This window comes from Artibeus jamaicensis, unplaced genomic scaffold (assembly GCF_021234435.1).
Source record: "Artibeus jamaicensis isolate MK-2021 breed Jamaican fruit bat unplaced genomic scaffold, CSHL_Jam_final contig_585, whole genome shotgun sequence".
NCBI lineage: Eukaryota > Metazoa > Chordata > Mammalia > Chiroptera > Phyllostomidae > Artibeus > Artibeus jamaicensis.
The window spans coordinates 938,302-949,221 of NW_026521894.1; the positions used below are offsets into that span (position 1 = coordinate 938,302).

At 43.7% G+C, this 10,920-nt stretch overlaps 1 non-coding gene across 1 annotated transcript; it reads right to left on the reverse strand.

The window, feature by feature from the left end:
• Positions 1-8,492: 8,492 nt before the first annotated feature.
• LOC119050849 (U1 spliceosomal RNA) lies at positions 8,493-8,656 on the reverse strand. Its single transcript, XR_005082821.2, has one exon. It is a non-coding gene; the product is annotated as a U1 spliceosomal RNA (small nuclear RNA).
• Positions 8,657-10,920: the final 2,264 nt, after the last annotated feature.

Genomic DNA, 10,920 nt, shown 5'->3' on the forward strand with positions numbered 1-10,920 from the left:
CCGCGGGCAATACTTGGCCCACCTAGGGATGCCAAAAACTGCTACAAAACAAGGGCCCCTCCCAAGGACAGAATACTAATATCTAGTGGGCTCTTCTGTCTGCCACCAATTGGAAAGACATCTCTCAATGCCAGAGATTTGTGAAAAGGAAACGAAATGTTTATTCAATTCTATTTAGGCCTAATGCCTCTACTAAAATATCAAAGTCCTTTAGGGTATACACCTACACACAAATACAGCTCTCCCTTCTCCCACTGTCCCAACTCCGGGTACCGTAAATCAGGAAAAGAGCACACGTCTGTGTTGCAGGCCACTGGTATCGTCAGCTGTGTCAGGCAGGATCTCTAGTTAATCCAAAGTACTGTGGTACCCTCTCGTGGTCCACTGGCAAGAGTTCTCTGTACCCAGTTCCAGTCAAAGTCTCTCCTGCTTTCCAGGCCACGTGGCCAAAGGGGGCACCCCAAAGCCTCGTGGGCCTCTTCTACCAAAGCTGCAGGGGTTTGTACTCCACCAAAAGCATGTGGATTTCTTCTTCACCTGGCTGCAGGGATCTCCATTCTGGCAAAGCTGCGTGGTTTTCCCTTTCACCTGGGAAAGAGGGGGTCTGCATTCTGCCAAAACCACGTGGCTCCCTCTCTCACCTCACCAAGAGGGGGTCCTCATTCTGCTGAAACCGCATGGCTCTCCCCTACATGACTGAGGGGTCCTCACTCTGCCCCAAACCGCGTGGCTCTCTCTTTCATCTGGCTGCAGGGGTCCCCATTCTGGCAAAGCCCAGTGGTACTCTTTTACTCTGCTGAAAACCGCGTGGCCCTCTCCTCACCTGAGCAGTTATCCCCTCATGTCCTGGAGCTAGTCTTTTCCAAGCTCTCACACAGGCGCTCTCACTCAGGAGCACAGCCCCCAGTTACATCCTGGGTAGAAGCCACTTCCTTCTTCCTGGCTTAAAACTTGGCCTCAGCTATTTAACATATCTATGAAACCAGTTAAAGGTTCTAGATATGTTAAATAATCATTCCAGAGGTTAGCTGCAAAACTGTTGCTATGCAAAACAGCTCTCAATGGCCCTGGCTCTATTTGTCCCTTCCCCCTGTGGGGGGGGGGGAGGGGTGGTCAGGGCACTTATATGTCTCTCCAATAATCCTATACACTTTGAATTCTGGACACCATTCCAAATCTTTTTTTGGGACACCCCCCCCCCCCCCCCGCTGCACCCTGTATCAGGTCCTGTGCATCTCCCAGTGGGAACTGTGCCCACACCACACAGAACGGTCTCCTACATAAATTTCAATTTTAAATCAATGAACTATATATAAAAATTAAAATCTACCAAATCCCTGTCCGTACCATGCCCATCCCATCTATTTGTGAGCTTTTTGTGAAGTCTTCTATAAATTTCTCAAGCAGGGCTGGTTGTTCTTACTTCTGCATTTCCATACCGTTTAACCCTGCCTCTCACAGAAGAAATAATTGATTTATAATTATATGTTTATATTTTATTTGGTGGGTCATCCCTTTACATCAAGGACTATTTCTTTCTTATTTTTTTAATCCTTACCTGTGGACATATTTTCATTGCTGTCAGAGAGAAAGGAAGGGAGGAGGGAAGGAGGGAGAGAAAGTGAGAAAGAGAGAGGAGAGAGAGAGAGAAACACTGATGTGAGAGAGAAACACCAATTGGTTGCCTCTTCTACACGCCTCGACCAAGGGCTGAACCTGCAAACTTCTGGTGTATGTGGCAATGCTCCAACCAACTGAGCCACATTGGTCAAGACAGAACTGTCTTATCTAATGCTTCATGCATATTAAAGATTCATTCATTTTTCCAATCATTCATTCATTCAACAAATATTTATTGAGCAATTACTACGTATCAGACAATGCCCTTGGTTCTGGGAATCTAGTGGTTAACAAAACAGACATTTCCCTGCCCTCATGGAGGAGACAGGCAATAAACAAGCAAGAAAAAAATGTTCAGAAAGTGCTTAAATATTATAAAAGAAAGGTACAAGGTGAAGTAATAAAAGATAATGGCAGGTTAGTGGATATAAACCTACTTAGGAGTGTCAGGAAGGGTATTGAAAGGAGGTAAAATTTATGAGAACACTTGAAGGTGAAGAAGGAGCCACCTACAGGAAAAGCATCTCATCCAGAAGAAAAAGGGAAACATAAAGTCTCTAGGGCTGAAAAGAGCATGGTTTGTTTCTTATTTGAGGAATGTAAAAAATGTCAATTTATTACTGAGAGATCTGAGGAGGACTTTGGAGAGATGACAAGTGCTAATAGGACACAATAAGGAATTTGGAGTTTATTCTAAGAGAAATGGGAGGCCACTGATGGATTTTAAGGAGAAGAATAACATGATCCTGTTTATTTTTTAAAAGATTGTTCTTGTCAAGGATATAGAAGAGTTTGTGGCGAAGCAAGAATAGAAAGTCCACAAAGGAGGCTACTGAAGTTTATGGGAAATATGATTATTATAGCCAAATCATGGGGGTACAGATAAAGTGGGGACACAAGAGTGAATTTTGGATATATTTCAGAACAAGAACTCATGAGAGTTGCTAATAGGCTGAATTATGTAGGGGAGAGAAAGGGGGGAATGAAGGTGATGTCTATGTTTTAGGCTGAAGTAAATATATAGTTGGAGGTGCTGTTTACTAAAATGGGTTTGATTAGAAAAGGAACAGTTGTAAGGTGGAGAGGAGTTATGAATCCTATTTTGAATATACCAAGTTTGAGGTACTGTGTTTTTCCAGGTGTAATGTGCACCCCATTTGTGTGCATTATACACATGATTATTATACCCACACTATGTAATCATTATACCCATGTATAATGTGCATCCTTGGTTTTCTCTCAAAAGTCTGGTGAAAAGAGTATGCATTATACATAGCAAAAATACAGTACCTATGAGATAAGTAACAGAAAAAGATGTTGAGTAGGAAGTAGAGTATATGAGCCATAGCTGAGAGGAGAACTTTGGGCTGAGATATAAATTTTGGAATTGTCAGCATATAGATGTTATTTAAACCATGGGACTGAATGAGATTAGCTGGAAGAAAGACCCAGTAAATGTTTACTGACTGACCCAGGGAATGCCAAGGGAGACATGGGGGCTGGTGTTTCCCCCAATGAACAGGGAGATGCCAGAGAAGTAGGCTTAGCAGTGGGGATGGAGGGGACAGTGAAGTAGGTTTGGATTTGTGAGTTGCAGGTGCCTGCCCTCATTCAGTTAGCGATTTCCAGGAAGTGCTCACAAATGTGTGTGAGCTTCAGGGAGAATTGCAGCTAAAGGAAACATGTAAGCTTCATAGGCCTCTTGGGAGGTTGAACTGCTGGAATGGAGAAGACAGCTGGGAAGATCATGTAGAATGAGTACAGGAGGGTTACTGATGGAAAGGCAGTGTCCACACGTTCCAGGCAGGTGGAGAAGAAAGGACCTTTCAACAAAGTGCTTGGAGTCGGAGCAGAAGAGTGGTGATGATACAGCATTGAGTGGACCAACGGTTGGAAAGAGTTCATTGTCAACAGTGTCAGTTGCTACAGGGGATGAGGATAAGGTCATCAGATTTGACAAATTAAAACTGACTTGCAGAGGGCAGTCTCGGAGCAGTGGTGAAGCAATTCATTGGACAGAGAATTAAAGGCGGGCTCCTAGAGAGGAGCCCTTATTCTCTCAAGAGGCTTACCAGAGATGGGAAAAGATTATTTCAAGGGAAGGTGGTCTAAGAAAAAATTTCTTAGTATGAGAAAGGAAAGAGGTCACTAGCTTTATTGACAGGATATGTACAGTAAGGAGAACGTAATCATTGTATTACTGTTACCGAACAAGAGGAGGTCCGAGGGAGGGGCAATACAATATTTGGCCCACCTAGGGATGCCCAAAACTGCTATACAACAGGGGCCCCTCCCAAAAACAAAATACTGATATCTACTGGGCCCTTCTGTCCGCCGCCAATTGGAAAGACATCTCTTAATGCCAGAGATTTGTGAAAAGGAAACAAAATGTTTATTTAATGCTATTCAGGCCTAACGCCACTACTAAAATATCAAAGTCCTTTATATATACACCTACACCCACACAGCGCTCCCTTCTCCCACTGTCCCAACTCCGGGTACCGTAAATCAGGAAAAGAGCACACGTCCCTTTTTCAGGCCGCTGGTGCCATCAGCTGTGTCACTGTGCAGGATCTCGAGTTAATCCAAAGTACCGTGGTACCCTCTCATGGTCCACTGGCAAGAGTCCTTTGTACCCAGTTCCAGTCAAAGTCTCTGTTGCTTTTCAGGCCACACGGCCAAAGGGGGCACCCCAAAGCCGCGTGGGCCTCTTCTACCAAAGCTGCAGGAGTCCGCACTCCACTAAAAGCATGTGGCTTTCTTCTTCACCTGGCTGCAGGGATCTCCATTCTGGCAAAGCTGCGTGGTTCTTCCCTTTCACCTGGGAAAGAGGGGGTCCGCACCCTGCCAAAACCACGTGGCTCCCTCTTTCACCTCACCAACAGGGGGGTCCTCACTCTGCTGAAACCGCGTGGCTCTCTCTCCCAGGCCTTCCCACTCAGGAGCGCAGCCCCTCGTTACATCCTGAGTCCAAACCCTTCTCACTCAGGAGCGCAGCCCTTCGTTACATCCTGAGTCCAAGCCCTTCTCACTCAGGAGTGCAGCCCTTAGTTCCCATCCTGAGTCCTCTTGTTCCATCCTCAGTCCCTGCTAGTTCCATCTTGAGTCCCCTGCTCACTACCTTCTCCCTTCTCAGGAGCGTCGACCCTAGTTACATTCTCCTGAGTCCCAGTCTACTCACTCAGGAGAGCAGCCTCTCAGTTTCCATCTTGAGTCCTCCCAGTTCCATCCTGAGTCCAAGCCTTCTCACTCAGGAGTCCAGACTTTAGTTCCCATCTTGAGTTCCCCAAGTTCCATCCTCAGTCCCTCTTCCTAGGCCCCAAACTTGGCCACAGTTATTTAACATATCTATGGAACCAGTTAAAGGTTATAGATATATTAAATAACGATTCCAGAGGTTAGCTCCAAAACTGTTGCTATGCAAAATAGCTCTCAATGGCCTGGCTCCATTCATCCCTTCCCCCTGGGAGGGGGGGTGAGGACATCTTATATGTCTCTCCAATATTTCTATACACTTTGAATTCTGGACACCTTTCTAAATCTTTTTTTTGGGGGGGCCCCCCCGGCTGCACCCTGTATCATTACCGGCCGGCACCCAACTTCCTCCTAGGGAGAGAACTGACTTTGTTTAGGAAAATACAGGGTGTTTTGGATTTGAAAGATGATACTCCAAGCATGATATAAGAAGACACAGCAAAATATGGAAAAAAACCAGACTGCTCTGTGTAAGAAATGAACAGGAATTTGGGGTATGGGATGAACAGAAAGAGAGAAGTGGAAGGATGATAGACGAGAAAGGAGGGAGTGGACAGGAAACCCCATATGGGTGGGGGAGGATTGAAGGGCATATAAGAATAGCAGAGTGATGTCAGTCAGATATGGGTGTGTGGCCTGCCTGTCTCTGTCCCCTCACACTTCAGTAAAAGCCTGTTGCACCCACAGTCTGAAAGCTGGAGTATTGTGGGGAATGGAAGAATCAAGGTGGGGTCCAATTTTAGTTTGTGTGGAGTGGAAAGAGGATAACTATCTTTAGATAACAAAATGAGTCCCAAACTGAAAAAAATTCAGAGGTTCTCAGGAGAAGCCTAAATGCCTCCTTGGAGAACTATTGGAAAGAATGTGTTTTCTTTGACAAGTGGGGTTGGTGGTATGAGCCAATTTCATTTGAACCTCATCAGAGATTATGCATCAAGGTTTATGTATACCCTGGACAAGATACGGTATGCTAAAGACTTTAATAGTTGTCATCTTACTTATTTTTCAGAATGACACTAAAAGGTAAATATTAGAGTATTAGCCCATATTTTCAGATGAGCAAAGTGTGACTCAGAGAGGTTAAGTGAATTGTCCAAGATCACACAGCTTGCATTACTAAAGAAATGTTTCAAACTCAGATTTTTCCGACTCTGATGCTCTTTTTATTTTACCAAACTGACTGTACTTGTGGACTGGGCTGAGGGGAGGAAGCAGAAAGATTTGAAATGTTAATAGATTGAACAAAAGGAGACAGGAAAAGAGAGAGAGAACAAGAGTGGGAGGAGGTATTTGATGAAGCAAAGTGATTTCCCTATCCCTTCTCTACTCCTACCTTCCTTCCATCTGCTTGGGAGATTCTGAGCCTGGCACCATGCTTCTGGGCAAAAAATGAGAGCAATTAAGGCCTCTTCCTCTCTGTTTAATTTTGGGTACCTATCCCCTTTATAGGGTAGTTACATTCTATTTGGCTAAGCAAATATGAGCAATGTTAGTTCTATAATTGGGCCTACCACCCTGGGTACTTGATAAGCATTAGGTACCAAACAATGTTATTCTAACTGAAATAGCCTCTCCTTAAAGCTATCAGTGCCCATGTGTAGGCCCTTAGGCCTTTACATGCTTCAAATCAGCTTCAACTGTGCACTTGGTATTTCACAGCAGGAACCCAGGCTCCCTTAGCACTTTGCTTTTGCCAAAGTTTACTCTTGGTTATGCTCTGGCTTATTGATGCTAAAATGATGATTTCTCTAACATGAGAAACCAAGCCTCGATTCATAAATGTGCTGCTTCTTGGTCTTTGTTATAGTTTTGAGGCCCATAGTGATCATTGATGCTATGTTTGCATTGTTTGTAAATGTCTGGGAAATGTCAACAAGGTATGCCGGATAGAATACTGGGCTATAAGCTGAAAGAAACCTGGCTGGATGTCCAGATTCCACTAAGGAGCTAGTCAAGGCATTTACTTTCTCTAGATCTCGGTTTTTCCATACATAGTGCAGGAAGTTTGGGCTATATCAGGGAGCACAGACATGCTGCTGTCCCCTTCTGAGCACATGGCAGTCATGACTAGTGGATCTCTTGCCTGTCATGGCAGACCTCCAGGAAGCCATTATTAATAGATGGATTTAACATCAGGAGTTCACATCGCTTTTTCCCATGCAGAGAAGACCCCCCTGGATGACTGGGCTCATTCTCCACCTTCAGGAAGGGCTTGCATCAAACTTGTTCCAGACATATTTTACCCAGGTTTGTATCATCTTCTCTAATAGCTTTTATGGACCTTTTACAGGCTTCCTGTTGGAAAATTTTGGGGGTTTAATCTTAAAAACTCTCATGTTAAAATGTTAGTCTTTGTCTCTATTTTTTTCCTTCGGTAGGATAGAATAATATATATTAGATTTTATAATTTAAGATAGAGAATGGCAATCACCAACTAATTCTTATTAACAAGAGCCTACATTTATTGAGGGCTAAGTCACTGTATTGGGTGCCAAGGCTGACCTTACTGTTGATGTATCTAATGGACTTTCTTATTGCTCATTTCTGTTGGCCACCTCCTACAATGGGTCTACTGCCTTTGCCTCTATACCTGAATTGTTGAGAATACTAAGGAGAAATTCCATAACCAAGTGGCACCCTGAGCTCTGTAGCACAGCTGGCCAATTATTTTGTCATTAGGGAGTACTCACTCTTCCCCCTCCCAACTTCTCAGCCCCTTCTCTTTTCTTAACCTCTAAGCAAATGTGTTCACCTATTACTTCATTTAACGAATTGAAGTGATAGAGCACGGTCTCTCATCCTCATCATTTGGATCTATGCACCTCTTCCCTGGTCCATTCCCGCCATCAGGAAGGCTCATCCTTCCTGTTCCTGGCTCCGTCTCCGCCATACCTTGATCTCACCCTCTTCCACCAACCAGGGACCTCATTTCTTTGTTCTTTCTTTCTCCTCCACTGCCTTCTTTCTATTTGTTCCTTCTCTTTATCCTTTAAATTAACTCAGATTTCCCAAATCCTGAACAATTCTTTCTTGATCCTGGGTTTTTTGTATTTTTCTTTTCCTATCTGGACAAGTTGCTTAGGAGATTAATCTACTCTGCCCATTTTCAAAACTCTCATTTACTCCATTCATTGGGACCTGGTTTACTTCCCTCCCTTCCCCTATCCCATGACCTCATTGAACTGTTCTGTCAAAGGTCACTGAAGGACCACATATTATTAAACCAGGGAACCCCTTTATCTTCCAGATCTTTTTCTGGACTTCTCTGTGTCATTAGAGTGGTGTAATCATCACTCTCTCCTTCTGAAACTCTCTGCTCCCTTATTTTTTAAAAAAATCCTCACCTGAAGATATGTTTATTGATTTTAGAGAGAAAGGCTGTTGTGGGGAGAGGGAGGAGAAAGAGAGAGGGACAGAGAAAGAAAGGGGAACATCCATGTGAGATAGAAACATCAATCACTTGTCTCCTGTATGCACTCCGACCAGAGATGGAACCTGCAACCTAGGTATGTGCACTGATCAGGAATGGAACCCGCAATGTCTTGGTGTATAAGACAATGCTCTAACCAACTAAACCACCTGGTCAGCATATCCCTGACTTAAACATTTTTTTTTCCTTCAGGAGAGCATGAACACGGTCCCGTACTACCACAAATTATGCAGTTGTTTTTCCCACATTTGGGGAAATCACAGGGGTCAGCATATCCAGAGTGCAATGCATAAACCTCACCCTGGGAAAACCATTTGCATGATCATGGTACCTCCCCTTCCAGCTAAAAATTTTTATCATTTTTATTGTTATTCTATTACAGTTGTCCCAATATCCCCCCTTTGCCCTCTTCTGCCCATCTCAACCCCAACTCCCACATTTAGTCCCCACACTTTTGTCTCTATCTGTGGGTCATTCATGCATCTGGATTCTCATCCTACTTCTTGGATATGTTTTTCCATGGACAACTTTCCAGCTCCCCTTTTCTGCCCACCATTTAAAGGTAGGTATTGTGTAGGCCTCCTCTCTTCCACACAGCCTGCCCCCCCCCCGGGCTAATATCATCACCTCCCATGGTCTTATCCTCCCATGGATGCATCTTTATGTGGATAGTTCTCCAGCTCTAACCTTTTAGCTCAGCTTCTGGTTCATGCATCCAAAGGACTTCTGCTCATCTTCATTTGCATGTCCCACAGCATTTCTGAGTCAGCAAGTGTAAAGCTTGAGGGAGCATCCCTCAGTTTCCCCTTACCTTCAGGGCCCCCGCCTCCAGCGTTTTCTGCGTGGTTAACGTCACTCATATGCACTCTGGCCATGTAGCAGGGAAACTTTTCTCCTTCATCTCATGTACCCTTCACTTTCAAACAGTTGCTGAAACTGTCTTAATTTTTACCTCAAATATTTCTCAAATTTGATGTTTCCTTCTTGTCCCTAACTCTTACCTAGAACTTGAAACCCTCCTAATTAGTCACCTGGCCTCTAGCATTAACATGCTCAAATCCCTTCCTAAATCCTAGGTATCCAGTCTGGCCTTTAAAACATTAATCTGAGTATGCCTCTTGCCTGCTTAAAAATTTCCCATAAATATAGTTGCTTATAGGATAAAGAACAATTGCCCTACTGTGTTTGGTGGAAGAGCGTGGAGTCTAAGTGTGGACACTGGAGCCCCACTGTCTTCTCAGGTTTAAATCCCAACTTCATCACCGCTCATTTTGGGAAACTTTCTAATCAAAGTGTGGCTTAGTTATATTTTGTGTAAAATGAGTTGGATTTGGATTTATTTTAAGATGAAATGCAACAGTACACACAAAGTGCTTTACACTACGCCAGACATTTTTGGTAGTAGTTTCATTACTGCTATTTCTCCTACTATTTTTGTTGTTGTTGTTGTTGCTAAACCTCTTTATTAAAGTACATGGAGAAGAGTACATACATTTTGAGTGTATACAGCTGGCTGAATTTTCACAATAGTATCCAGACCCCACATCAAAAAACACAGCTTTAGCCCCATCTGAGAAACTCTGCTTTGTTTCTTTTTTTATAATTGTACTTTCACTGTTTACACTCTTATGGACGTCCCCTTTTCCCCTCTGTGTCCGCCTCTATCCAGCCCTTGCCGCACCTCCCCTCAGGCCTTTACCGCACTGTTGTCTGTGTCTATGGGTTATGCACATCCATTCTTCCATTCATCTCGTGACCTTCTACTACTGTTATTATTACCTCTTTGTTCGTGTGCCACTTTTCTAGAATACTATCCCGACCATCCCCTTCACCCATCTTCTACTCCTGTTCCCTTCCTCTCTTTCTCCTTCTGTCATACCATGACATATACCACCCCCCCCAACAAATTCAACGGACTCAGAGCTTTGCCTTCGCCAACTCCCAGTTGTCACCAAACCTGTTTCAAATCTGAAACTGGCCGAGAAGGTCCTTCTGTGCATTCTTATCACACTCTGGGCCTAAGTGCAATACAGCCTATCACTCAGTAATCAACACATCAGTTTATGTATGACCCTGTTAAACTGGGAGTAATCAGAGAAGAGAGACTAGCATAAGTCCTGGTATTGAGATGCTGTCCAATAAGTATCAAAAGAATCAATGAACGCATTGCAAAACATGTCTATACTTCCTTAATATTGAGAAACCTCGTTTGTTCTTTTCTCTACATTTGCTCTGGATGAAGGTCTCTGTCTTCACCACTGTCCCCCAGGTCTCAGCAAAAGAAATTGCCAATGGCATCTCTTTCAACACCACTGGAGGGTTAAGAATGGCAGCCATGGATACCCTTCTTTCTTTAAGACCTTGAGGTGCCCTATACACTTTTGTGAGCAAACCCCCAAATTTTCCCATGAATGAGGGATCCTGCTCATTCTGAGTAGAAGTTGGATACTGATGGGTTAACTATATTCCAAAAAATAACAAGCTCAGGCCCTTTGAAATGTTTATATTTTGCTACTAATCATTAAAAAATATTAAGCTGTCCCTGTCACTCCAGCCAATCCTCTGCTCTCATTAAATGTGCAAGGCCAGCATCCAATAAGAATTGGCCTTCAGTT